The 13,988-nt window shown below is 40.1% G+C and overlaps 1 protein-coding gene across 3 annotated transcripts in view; it reads right to left on the bottom strand.

The window, feature by feature from the left end:
- The window catches only part of LOC139756717 (uncharacterized), a 61,578-nt gene extending 47,983 nt beyond the window's left edge, over positions 1–13,595 (bottom strand). For 2 of the 3 annotated variants that reach the window (XM_071676424.1, XM_071676413.1), the window contains exon 1: positions 13,364–13,595. The gene's annotated coding sequence lies outside the window, so the exon portion shown is untranslated. Of the gene's footprint in view, positions 1–310; positions 3,938–13,363 lie in introns of those variants that run through there. The other variant, XM_071676433.1, reaches the window with a different exon arrangement.
- Between the last annotated feature and the right edge of the window lie 393 nt (positions 13,596–13,988).

Raw genomic sequence — 13,988 nt, forward strand, 5'->3', positions numbered from 1 at the left:
AGGTACCACAGCTGTCAAAATCCATCTAACATAAACAGGAAGGACAAATGCAGTGTCCTGAACATAATATGCTTGGGCCTCACATGTTATGTGAGGCCCTTTGCAAAATACTGGTCAGGCAGATGGCTAACAACAAACATCCACCTGGTGCTCTTTTTAGAATCTCTAGGCATATTTGGTTTGCAATCTGATATGCAATCCAAAGAATCTCAACAGAACTCTGAGTAGATGTATGTTGTCAGCTGGCATTCCTCCTGTGGCCAGCACAAAATTACATACAGGAAATTACTGAAATATATTATATACTGACCTTGCTGTTGGTTATACAATCTTCCTTCATTGATGAGGAACTGGTGTAACTGTTCCTTTTGCTAGAAGTAACAATTTCTGAACAGAGACTCCACTAAATAACTAACGAAGTACTGCTCCATCCGTCCATATTTGGGTATCAACATGTTCAATGTCAAAAGACATGTGATCAAAGGCATTTCAAAATGATTCAATGGAAAAAATCATCATACATCAACAAAAGTAATTACCCTTTCCCCCTCCCCCATAAAACAGACCTCAAATCCTACTAGAACAGACTTCAAATCCTACTGGACATTCTAAAGTTATTCCACCTATCACAAAGAACAAAACAGCATTATGTAAGGAGTCAGAACCTATATGCAAGGTACCAAAATATACTTTTTAAGCTTTTCTAGTAATTTATCCATTTATGGATGCATGTGCATTACTGACAGATCTTGACAAAAGTAATATCATTAGATTCCTTACATTTTCTACACGATACCTGGTGAAGCTGTCAGACTGGGTCATTGGTCAACCAAGCAGTTGGAAACCACAGCATTCAGACCTGCATAGCCCAAACAGCCTGGTTGATCTGGTACACTTTGCAGATACTTGTCCAGTGCATTCTTAAATTTCTCTTCTGTGTGTCCCATTCTGTTTCTGATGGTAGCCAGCATAGTGCTGAAGAGTCTTGGGCCCCAGATGTTTAGGCTGTTCTCTCTTTTTGTGCATATTACACCTTTGGAGTTCCGAGGAAGTAATATGCATTGTCTTCCATGCTTGTCATGGCAGCAGGATTATATTTCTGAATGTCAGTTAAGATTTTCCAGGTATAGACGATGATATACCTCTTCTGTCTGTAGCTAAGGGAGTATACACTCAGAGATTTCAACCACTCTTGTAATTCACTTCCTTTACTACGTCAATAGTGGCTGTGATCTCTTAAATTTCTATTCTGCAATTTCACCTGCCTTGTAGGGTGATGTTAGAATGCATCAATATTCAATTCTAGAAAGAATTCGCATCTTGAATAATATCATCATTGGTTTTTCTTCCCTTGTCTTGAAGGTTTACTAGGTCCAGCCTGTCATCCTTCAGCAAGAGGCAATAATTGTTTTGATGTGTTTGCTATAGGTTACGTTATTGGATATTATCACTCCAAGGGTTTTTGATATTATTCAACTAGTTCATGATAGCGCCTGTGTATGTGGTGTGAGGTGGTTTGATCGAGTAAGTAATGAAAGGGTAAGATAGATGCGCGGAAATAAAAAGAGTGTGGCTGAGAGAGCAGAAGAGGTTGTGTTGAAATGGTTTGGACATATGGAGAAAATGAGTGAAGAAAGATTGACAGAGAGGATATGTGTCAGAGGTGGAGGGAACAAGAAGTGGAAGACCAAATTGGAGGTGGAAGGATGGAACGAAAAAGATTTTGAGTGATCAAGGCCTGAACATGCAGGAGGGTGAGAGGCGTGCAAGGAATAGAGTGAATTGGAATGATGTAGTATACTGGGGTCAACATGCTGTCAATGGACTGAACCAGGGTATGTGAAACATCTGGGGTAAACCATGGAAAGGTCTGTGGGGCCTGGATATGGGTAGGGAGCTGTGTTTCGGTGCATTACACATAACAGCTAGAGACTGAGTGTGAACGAATGTGGCCTTTTGTGTCTGCTTTCCTGGCACTTCCTCACTGAGGCAGGGGGTAGCAATGCTGTTTCCTGTGGGGCAGGGTGGCAAAGGAAATGGATGAAGGCAAGCAAGTGTGAATATGTACATGTGCATATATATATAAAAAGATGTTCTGGAAGGAGGTAAATAAAGTGCATAAGACAAGGGAGCAAATGGGAACTTCAGTGAAGGGCGCTAATGGGGAGGTGATAACAAGTAGTGGTGATGTGAGGAGGAGATGGAGTAAGTATTTTGAAGGTTTGTTGAATGTGTTTGATGATAGAGTGGCGGATATAGGGTGTTTTGGTCGAGGTGGTGTGCAAAGTGAGAGGGTTAGGGAAAATAATTTCGTAAACAGAGAAGAGGTAGTAAAAGCTTTGCGGAAGATGAAAGCCGGCAAGTCAGCAGGTTTGGATGGTATTGCAGTGGAATCTATTAAAAAAGGGGGTGACTGTAGTACTGACTGGTTGGTAAGGTTATTCAATGTATGTATGACTCATGGTGAGGTGCCTGAGGATTGGCGGAATGCGTGCATAGTGCCATTGTACAAAGGCAAAGGGGATAAGAGTGAGTGCTCAAATTACAGAGGTATAAGTTTGTTGAGTACTCCTGATAAATTATATGGGAGGGTATTGATTGAGAGGGTGAAGGCATGTACATAGCATCAAACTGGGGAAGAGCAGTGTGGTTTCAGAAGTGGTAGAGAATGTGTGGATCAGGTGTTTGCTTTGAAGAATGTATGTGAGAAATACTTACAAAAGCAAATGGATTTGTATGTAGCATTTATGGATCTGGAGAAGGCATATGATAGAGTTGATAGAGATGCTCTGTGGAAGGTATTACGAATATATGGTGTGGGAGGCATGTTGTTAGAAGCAGTGAAAAGTTTTTATCGAGGATATAAGGCATGTGTACGTGTAGGAAGAGAGGAAAGTGATTGGTTCTCAGTGAATGTAGGTTTGCGGCAGGGGCGTGTGATGTCTCCATGGTTGTTTAATTTGTTTATGGATGGGGTTGTTAGGGAGGTGAATGCAAGAGTTTTGGAAAGAGGGGCAAGTATGAAGTCTGTTGTGGATGAGAGAGCTTGGGAAGTGAGTCAGTTGTTGTTCGCTGATGATACAGTGCTGGTGGCTGATTCATGTGAGAAACTGCAGAAGCTGGTGACTGAGTTGGTAAAGTGTGTGAAAGAAGAAAGTTAAGAGTAAATGTGAATAAGAGCAAGGTTATTAGGTACAGTAGGGTTGAGGGTCAAGTCAATTGGGAGGTAAGTTTGAATGGAGAAAAACTGGAGGAAGTAAAGTGTTTTAGATATCTGGGAGTGGATCTGGCAGCGGATGGAACCATGGAAGCGGAAGTGAATCATAGGGTGGGGGAGGGGGCGAAAATCCTGGGAGCCTTGAAGAATGAGTGGAAGTCGAGAACATTATCTCGGAAAGCAAAAATGGGTATGTTTGAAGGAATAGTGGTTCCAACAATGTTGTATGGTTGCGAGGCGTGGATGTGCTGGAAATGAGATGTTTGAGGACAATGTGTGGTGTGAGGTGGTTTGATCGAGTAACGTAAGGGTAAGAGAGATGTGTGGAAATAAAAAGAGAGTGGTTGAGAGAGCAGAAGAGGGTGTTTTGAAATGGTTTGGGCACATGGAGAGAATGAGTGAGGAAAGATTGACCAAGAGGGTATATGTGTCGGAGGTGGAGGGAACGAGGAGAAGTGGGAGACCAAATTGGAGGTGGACAGATGGAGTGAAAAAGATTTTGAGTGATCAGGGCCTGAACATGCAGGAGGGTGAAAGGCGGGCAAGGAACAGAGTGAATTGGATCGATGTGGTATACCGGGGTTGACGTGCTGTTAGTGGATTGAATCAGGGCGTGTGAAGCGTCTGGGGTAAACCATGGAAAGTTGTGTGGGGCCTGGATGTGGAAAGGGAGCTGTGGTTTCGGGCATTATTGCATGACAGCAAGAGACTGAGTGTGAACGAATGGGGCCTTTGTTGTCTTTTCCTAGCGCTACCTCGCACACATGAGGGGGGAGCGGGATTCCATGTGTGGTATTCCATGTGTGGCGAGGTGGCGATGGGAATGAATAAAGGCAGACAGTGTGAACTGTGTGCATGGGTATATATGTATGTGTCCGTGTGCGTATATATATGTGTACATTGAGATGTGTAGGTATGTATATTTGCGTGTGTGGATGTGTATGTATATACATGTGTATGGGGGTGGGTTGGGCCATTTCTTTCGTCTGTTTCCTTGCGCTACGTCGCAAACACGGGAGACAGCGACAAAGCAAAATAAATATATATATATAAATATTGTTATTTTTATTTTGCTTTGTCGCTGTCTCCCGCGTTTGCGAGGTAGCGCAAGGAAACAGACGAAAGAAATGGCCCAACCCAACCCCATACACATGTATATACATACAGGTACACACACGCAAATATACATACCTATACATCTCAATGTACACATATATATACACACACAGACACACACATATATACCCATGCACACAATTCACACTGTCTGCCTTTATTCATTCCCATCGCCACCTCGCCACACATGGAATACCATCCCCCTCCCCCCTCATGTGTGCAAGGTAGCACTAGGAAAAGACAAACATGGGCCCCATTCATTCACACTCAGTCTCTAGCTGTCATGCAATAATGCCTGAAACCACAGCTCCCTTTCCACATCCAGGTCCCACACAACTTTCCATGGTTTACCCCAGACGCTTCACATGCCCTGATTCAATCCACTGACAGCACGTCAACCCCAGTATACCACATCGATCCAATTCACTCTATTCCTTGCCTGCCTTTCACCCTCCTGCATGTTCAGGCCCCGATCACTCAAAATCTTTTTCACTCCATCTTTCCACCTTAAATTTGGTCTCCCACTTCTCCTCGTTCCCTCCACCTCCAACACATATACCCTCTTGGTCAATCTTTCCTCACTCATTCTCTCCATGTGCCCAAACCATTTCAAAATACCCTCTTCTGCTCTCTCAACCACGCTCTTTTTATTTCCACACATCTCTCTTACCCTCACATTACTTACTCGATCAAATCACCTCACACCACACATTGTCCTCAAACATCTCATTTCCAGCACATCCACCCTCCTGCGCACAACTCAATCCATAGCCCACGCCTCGCAACCATACAACATTGTTGGAACCACTATTCCTTCAAACATACCCATTTTTGCTTTCCGAGATAATGTTCTCGACTTCCACACATTCTTCAAGGCTCCCAGGATTTTCGCCCCCTCCCCCACCCTATGATTCATTTCCGCTTCCATGGTTCCATCCGCTGCCAGATCCACTCCCAGATATCTAAAACACTTTACTTTCTCCAGTTTTTCTCCATTCAAACTTACCTCCCAATTGACTTGACCCTCAACCCTACTGTACCTAATAACCTTGCTCTTATTCACATTTACTCTTAACTTTCTTCTTTCACACACTTTACCATACTCAGTCACCAGCTTCTGCAGTTTCTCACATGAATCAGCCACCAGCGCTGTATCATCAGCGAACAACAGCTGACTCACTTCCCAAGCTCTCTCATCCACAACAGGCTTCATACTTGCCCCTCTTTCCAAAACTCTTGCATTTACCTCCCTAACAACCCCATCCATAAACAAATTAAACAATCATGGAGACATCACACACCCCTGCCGCAAACCTACATTCACTGAGAACCAATCACTTTCCTCTCTTCCTACACATACACATGCCTTACATCCTCGATAAAAACTTTTCACTGCTTCTAACAACTTGCCTCCCACACTATATATTCTTAATACCTTCCACATAAACATATATATATAATTTTTTTTTCTTTTTTTTTTTTTTTATACTTTGTCGCTGTCTCCCGCGTTTGCGAGGTAGTGCAAGGAAACAGACGAAAGAAATGGCCCAACCCCCCCCCCCCATACACATGTATATACATACGTCCACACACGCAAATATACATACCTAAACAGCTTTCCATGGTTTACCCCAGACGCTTCACATGCCTTGATTCAATCCACTGACAGCACGTCAACCCCGGTATACCACATCGCTCCAATTCACTCTATTCCTTGCCCTCCTTTCACCCTCCTGCATGCTCAGGCCCCGATCACACAAAATCTTTTTCACTCCATCTTTCCACCTCCAATTTGGTCTCCCTCTTCTCCTCGTTCCCTCCACCTCCGACACATATATTCTCTTGGTCAATCTTTCCTCACTCATCCTCTCCATGTGCCCAAACCATTTCAAAACACCCTCTTCTGCTCTCTCAACCACGCTCTTTTTATTTCCACACATCTCTCTTACCCTTACGTTACTCACTCGATCAAACCACCTCACACCACACATTGTCCTCAAACATCTCATTTCCAGCACATCCATCCTCCTGCGCACAACTCTATCCATAGCCCATGCCTCGCAACCATACAACATTGTTGGAACCACTATTCCTTCAAACATACCCATTTTTGCTTTCCGAGATAATGTTCTCGACTTCCACACATTCTTCAAGGCTCCCAGAATTTTCGCCCCCTCCCCCACCCTATGATCCACTTCCGCTTCCATGGTTCCATCCGCTGCCAGATCCACTCCCAGATATCTAAAACACTTCACTTCCTCCAGTTTTTCTCCATTCAAACTCACCTCCCAATTGACTTGACCCTCAACCCTACTGTACCTAATAACCTTGCTCTTATTCACATTTACTCTTAACTTTCTTCTTTCACACACTTTACCAAACTCAGTCACCAGCTTCTGCAGTTTCTCACATGAATCAGCCACCAACGCTGTATCATCAGCAAACAACAACTGACTCACTTCCCAAGCTCTCTCATCCCCAACAGACTTCACACTTGCCCCTCTTTCCAAAACTCTTGCATTCACCTCCCTAACAACCCCATCTGTGTATGTGTATATGTTGTTATTATTTTCTTTATCATACTTTGTCGCTGTCTCCCGTGTTAGCGAGGTAGCGCAAGGAAATAGACGAAAGAATGGCCCAACCCATCCACATATACATGTATATACATAAACGCCCACGCATGCACATGTACATACCTATACAATTCAACGTATACATACATATACATACACAGGCATATACATATATACACATGGACATATTCATATTTGCTGCTTTCATCCATCCCGTTGTCACCGCACCATACATGAAATGGCACCCCCCTCCCCCCATGCATGCGCGAGGTAGCACTAGGAAAAGACAACTAAGGCCATATTTGTTCACGCTCAGTCTCTAGCTGTCATGTGTAATGCACCAAAACCTCAGCTTCCTTTCAACATCCAGGCTGCACAAAACTTTCCTTGGTTACCCCAGACACTTCACATGCCCTGGTTCAATCCACTGACAGCATATCGACCCCGGTATACCACATCGTTCCTATTCACTCCATCCCTTGCATGCCTTTCACCCTCCTGTATGTTCAAGCCCCGATCACTCAAAATCCTTTTCACTCCATCCTTCCACCTCCAATTTGGTCTCCCACTTCTCCTCGTTCCCTCCACCTCCAAGACATATATCCTCCTTGTCAATCTTCCTCAGTCATTCTCTCCATGTGACCAAACCATTTCAAAACACCCTCTTCTGCTCTCTCAACCACACTCTTTTTATTACCACACATCTCTCTTACCCTATTATTACTTACTCGATCAAACCACCTCACACCACATACTGCCCTCAAACATTTCATTTCCAACACATCCACCTCCTCCACAAACCCTATCTATAGCCCATGCCTCGCAACCATATAACATTGTTGGAACCACTATTCCTTCAAACGTACCCATTTTTGCTCTCCGAGATAACATTCTCGACTTCCACACATTCTTCAACGCTCCCAGAACCTTCACCCCCTTCCCCACCCTGTGACTCACTTTCGCTTCCATGGTTCCATCCACTGCTAAATCCACTCCTAGATATCTAAAACACTTCACTTCCTCCAGTTTTTCTCCATTCAAACTTAGCTCCCAATTAACATGTTGATATGTATATGTACATATATATGTGCGTGTAAGGACATTAATGTACATATATGTGTATGCAAGTGGATGGGCTGTTCTTCACCTGTTTCCAGACGCTCCCTCGATGATATGGGAAATGGCGATCAAGTATAAATAAATATAAATATACAAATACTAAAGGTGTCTCTCACTTCTTTATGAAGACTGAGTTCTATGCATCTGGGCCTAGGTCTGAGTTTTTTTTTGCACTGGGGATTCCAGTTACAGATAAAATTTCACATTAAGGCCAAGCCTTCACTGAAATACATAGAGTTTAATGAAAGGAAAAAAGAGAAGATAAGGGAAAGTATCTATAAACTTTGGAAAGAGTTAAAAACCTGTCTTCTACAATGTACAGGGGAATAGTTGTTGGGAAACACATGAGAGAGCGGAGATTCCCAAAGCTTCAAGGTGTACAGAAAGAAAACATCAAAAGGTCCCATCCTTGAGTTGCCAAAGGACACACAGCAATCATGTGACACAGCAGTATGTCAAGTACTGCACAGTGTAGCTAGTAGTTGGGATACACAAGCAGCCAGTTTTTTGAAGCAAAAAGCAGAGTATTACCTACAAAAGAAGGAAAATGAACCAACATTGAGGCATAAGGGAAGTGGGTCAAGTTTTGAAGTTAGCTTGGGAGAGTTTATAAATTGGAAAGGTTTCAACTCAGCTCTGTCAAGTAAATATGCAGAATGAGAACCATCCCAGATGTGAGAGCAGTACTCCACACAAGAACGAATCAATACTTTCTATAAACAGGACAAATGCTCAGAAGAAAAGAACATCGACAACCAAACAGGACTCCCAGTTTCTTAGAAACGGCTTTGCTCTTTCCATAATGTGAGGTTTCTAGGAAAGAATGGATGTTACAGTAATACCAAGTATGTTTACTGAGTCAAGAGGTGGAATACAAAACCGTCAAAGGAGAGACGAATGTTGATAGGAATCTTTAATAGATGGGTAGATAGAAACTGGGTCTTAAAGGCATTAAACTTAACCAGATTTCATTTACCCCACAGATGTAGCCTGTCCAAGTCTGATTTTATAAAGAAATTTGTGCCAACAGAAAAGAAGGCGTACAATCAAGGGACGTGAAAAAATGCACTGTTGAGTCATAAGTGTATGAGTGCACTTGATTATTTATGAAAGAAAGGACACTGCTGATAAAAAGAAGAACTGTAAAAGAGAGGAGAGAACCTTGAGGGACACCAACAATATTGTGAGAAAGAGGCAGAGGCAGGTCCATCAAAAACCACAGAGATAGATGGGCCAATTATGAAGCTATAAGGGAGCAAATAGAGGGAACGAAGCCAAAAGAGCAGAGCTTAAAGATAAGATCCTGATACCACACCACAGCAGAGCTCAGAGATAAGACCCCGATACCACACCCTATCAAAAGCTTTTGATAAGTCACAGGCAATTACATAAAATTCCCCAAAATCTTTCATGGATGATAACCAGACATTAATATGACAGGAAAGAACATCACCAGTGGAGTTCACATTATGGAAGCCAAACTGGTGATCAGAAAAAAGAGAGAGATTCAAGATGTCTCAGAATATGGGAGTTGAGAAAGTATTCAAAGACTTTGGAAATCATAAATGTCAAAACGAAAGAATCACGGTTAAAGGTAGGACACTTAGGGATGGGATGTACAAAAGCATGCTTCCAAGAAGAGGGAAAAGTTTTGGTTTTTAAACAGAAAAGGACAGATGAGCGAGCATAGGTGCATGTAATTACAGAGCAGGGCTTTTGGACGGTTCAAAATGAGATAACTGGATGTGGCACAGGTTTAGTAAGATGAGCATTAGGGAGTAAAGGAATGTTAGTGTCATCTAAGGTAATCAGAGGAGAAATGGGAATGAAAGTCATTTTGTCTAAAGGAGAGGCAGCTATAGTACTGTCAGAACAGAAAAGTGAAGGAAAAGGAAATTGACAGAAGTTGTTTGCAATATCCTTAAATAAAAACCACAAAGACCCATCAATGGATAACGAAGAGAGATTATGTTGTTGAATTTCCTTTGATTAAAGGAATGCTTTGCCTCATGGATAACATGCTTGCAAAGGTTATGGGAAGTAGTAACTGCTGAAAGGAAATCAGAGGAAGGAACGGTTGAACCAAGGATTGGAAGAAGAGGTCGTCTTGGAGATAGAGCGAATAAAAGCTTCCATTACCAAAACAATAACTTCTGCCATCCATCTGGCAGAGACAGAAGCATCGCTACACATGAGACTGTAATTTACCCAAGAAAAGTCAATAAAAATTTTCATACGTTATTCCTGTCAGCTTTGTCGTGGTGACAATATTTACGCTTACAAGGAGCTACTGGAGGGGGAGGTGCCATTAAAATAGATACTTTTATAAGTGTGGTCAGATGAACCAAATGGAGGCAAGATTGTGTAGTTGCAACGCAAAGGATTAGAGGTGAAAAACAAATCCAGAATATCAGGAGAGTGCATGGGCAGGCTCTCAATGACCCTCTACAAATCTTCTTTTGGGTTTGTTATATTTGCTTTGTATACACTTGGGAGATTACTGATTAGGAACAAGTCTGTTGGGTCATCTATCACCTTCTACTCCAACAATTCCAGGTTCTCATAAAGTGGAAAGAAATTATGGAGCAAAATGACTCATATCAACAGATCTATGGAGCAAAATTACTCATATCAACAGATCAGATTGTAAGGAGTCCATTGATACCAATTTTGTCAAAATCTATCAACTACAATACCAAGAAAGGAAGAATGCCTGTGGCATCCAAATGTCATTTTCAAACATCCTGATATTCAAAGCGTAACATCCTGCAAAAGATCAAAATCAAACCTCAAACTGTCACTTTGTTAAGATTCTACATAAATCGATGTACAAGCTATGTTAATAGATATAACATATCAAAATAACTTTATTCTCAGTTGGTCCACACTTGCCTTATCACAACAAAACTTGTTTCCCAATTTAAATGAATGATGGCATTAAACCATGAACACTTAGTAACACAGTCTATCAAACAGTCGCAAAATAAATAAAACTAAGGCCTCATAGTTGTTAAACAGTCTGCAAAATTCAAAACTAGCATAATTACACTCTTAACACATTTCACTCATGATGAGAAGCCAGAAAATATGGGAAAAAGTATGTTATAAATCATAAAGTTATGAAAATTAATTTCATAGAAAAAATTGTCATTATTTTTCCTTTGTTCTCCTTGGAACAAGCTCTCAAGTATGATATTACCAAACTGTCCACGAATTTGTTTTCCATTAAAAAATGTAAACAAACTGGCAATATGTACTGTGCTGGAGTCACAATCAATCAAAAAGACACCTAAATCTATGGGTACAAATATCAAATCCTTCAAAAGACATATCATCACATCTATGTGTTAAGGAATTCTTTTCTCCTCTCAATACTAATAAAAAATGAAGTCAACCACTATGTACAAAAGCAAAAACCAATGGTACATGCCTCAGAAACAATTGGGTTTATGTATGAATAAACTACTCACACAGTTCTGCAGCATCAAAATGCACAAATTGACTTATTTTACTGTTTGGTATTAATATAATATAAAAAGCTTCCTCATATATTACTATCACAATTCAACTCAATGTTTTTTCCAATCCCTCATAGCCCTAAAGATAAAGAATTATCTAATATCAAAATACAGGTTTCAACGGTGAAAATGGAAAAATCTCATATGAGAATCATCTGTACAAAGGCAACAAAAGAGAACGGAGATCATAAACCTAGAACATGTGTCTGCCAATGAATAATTTACCATATATTTTTCTCATATCAATCATTTAACACCATATTTTCCCCTCTTCCATAACCCTCCCTGCTATCAGGTGACCTGTTACTGAAAGATAAAAAAAATATTAGAGCTAATGAAAAATGACACTTTAGTATCCTATTTCTATACTGAAAAAAAAAAATATGAGGAGAATGAAGATACAAAAGCTAGAACATGTGCTTCTCCTTCCTGATATATTACCAAATACAGTGACCAGACATACCCAATACTGACATCAGTCTCAATGCTAACAGTCACAAACAAAAGACTATGCAGCTTTTCATGCCATTCCTCAACCTCGTCACAAGCAGCCATTCCACACAGTTTCAAACAGAAAACCAAATGGTGATATAATTATACCATAAATCTAAGCTGCTTGGGAGGTAAAGTGAGGTTTCCGTAAGTTCTCTTGGTTGATAATAAGTGTTTAACCTGCTTTAATCATCTTCATAGTTTCTCTGAAATTCATAACTTTCACTACTATCATCTTATCAAATAATAAGAATTAAAACAACGCAATTAATCATGCTCTGCAACACTATATCAATAGTGAAGAAAATCACTCATTATCGAAAAGTAAAGCAGTAAAGTTCAGAGCAAAACTGAACTTGGTAAATCAATAGTGTTGCTACAAATGGAAACTAGCTTTGAATACTGAGTGATTTCCTTCTTCAATGCTACTATAGAGTTTGGAGACTATGAGAATAATCATCAGAAAAGTACTACAACGTACGTAAAAATCAACAGAACCAATGAAAACTGTCAGTGTATAAAATTTTTTTAAAAAATATGTCAATGAAAACTGTAAGAGCAAAAGAAAATTTTATAAAATATCAACAAATCAAAATCTCAATTGCAATCATTAGCTGAGATGCATGCAATATCATTGGCAGTTTGCACAATACTCAATCATGGGAGGATCTCGTACAGTCCAAAATCATTATCAAACAAAATAAATTTCAATAATCAGAAACACTTCCATTAATATTATTGATTTTTTACAAACATATCAGTATTCTTACACTACATATCTCATTTTTTCTAATATTCAAAACCCATATCAGTATCACCTTACAGTGAATATCAGGAAATACTGCAGAATAACTCTTAATAGATTCTCTAAACACTACACTAGCATTGCAAAACAGTGTCACTCATTATCCAGAAATTGTTTCAATACATGGTTAAACAGGTTTTGTATCTTAGACTTACCCTTACAATCTCACCAGCAGCCTCCTAATTAACTAAGCAAAAAATGTCCATTCATATGTCTCTTCAAAAACCACGAATCAACAGCGATACCCCTAGACTACATAACTACTTTCCTTTCTTTTCCCATCCCTTCCACCCTTTCATTCAACGTCTGGCCTGAATGAACACTTGTATTACAATTCATATATATATATATATATATATATATATATATATATATATATATATATATATATATATATATACACGAGGAATGAGACCAATTGCTTTCAATTTCAAGCACATCTATTAAACAAAAATGCTGTATTTTTATAGTACTACGGAACTAGCGAGTGGTGTACGAGTAAATATCATAAGAATATTACCTCCCGAGAGACGCCAATACCACCGTTAAGGGGGCTTGGCTTTCCTAGCAGCAACTTAGCTGGTCCTCCAAAAATCAGGCAAATTCGTATTCTCTCGTTCATATATCATAATATTCTCCCCTTAAGACCTTGGGGAAACAAGAACAATTAACACCAGAGTTTTATCAAGAAATAAGCTCATCGAGTAGCAAAATAAGACCGATAAATAAGCACCACAGTCCTCACAACAATATACTTTATGCCTTCATTTGTTTGTAAACAATCTGGCGACATCTATTGCCGAACACGATAACTACCCTCTCAGCGCGCTTAATTTGAATTAATGATATTAATCAGCCATAGAACTAAAAATAAAATGATGTGTGTAATTGATATAACGTTCAAATACTAAAGTGCTTTACTGTAACTAATAACGAAGTCTCCTATCTATCGTTGAAAAGATATAAAACATGAACAACATCGGATTCCTGTTTCTATCAATCCGCTCTTCCCTTCAAAGTATCAAATGTTATCAATTCAAACACTACTTGTTTATAGCATTCAATAGTTGTTTCAGAATGAAAAACTAAAACGAAAGTGAAGGGTCACAAATATTAGGGCATTCGTAACACCTGTTCGTCGTGGT

The sequence above is a fragment of the Panulirus ornatus genome, chromosome 2, assembly GCF_036320965.1.
Source record: "Panulirus ornatus isolate Po-2019 chromosome 2, ASM3632096v1, whole genome shotgun sequence".
Classification (NCBI taxonomy): domain Eukaryota; kingdom Metazoa; phylum Arthropoda; class Malacostraca; order Decapoda; family Palinuridae; genus Panulirus; species Panulirus ornatus.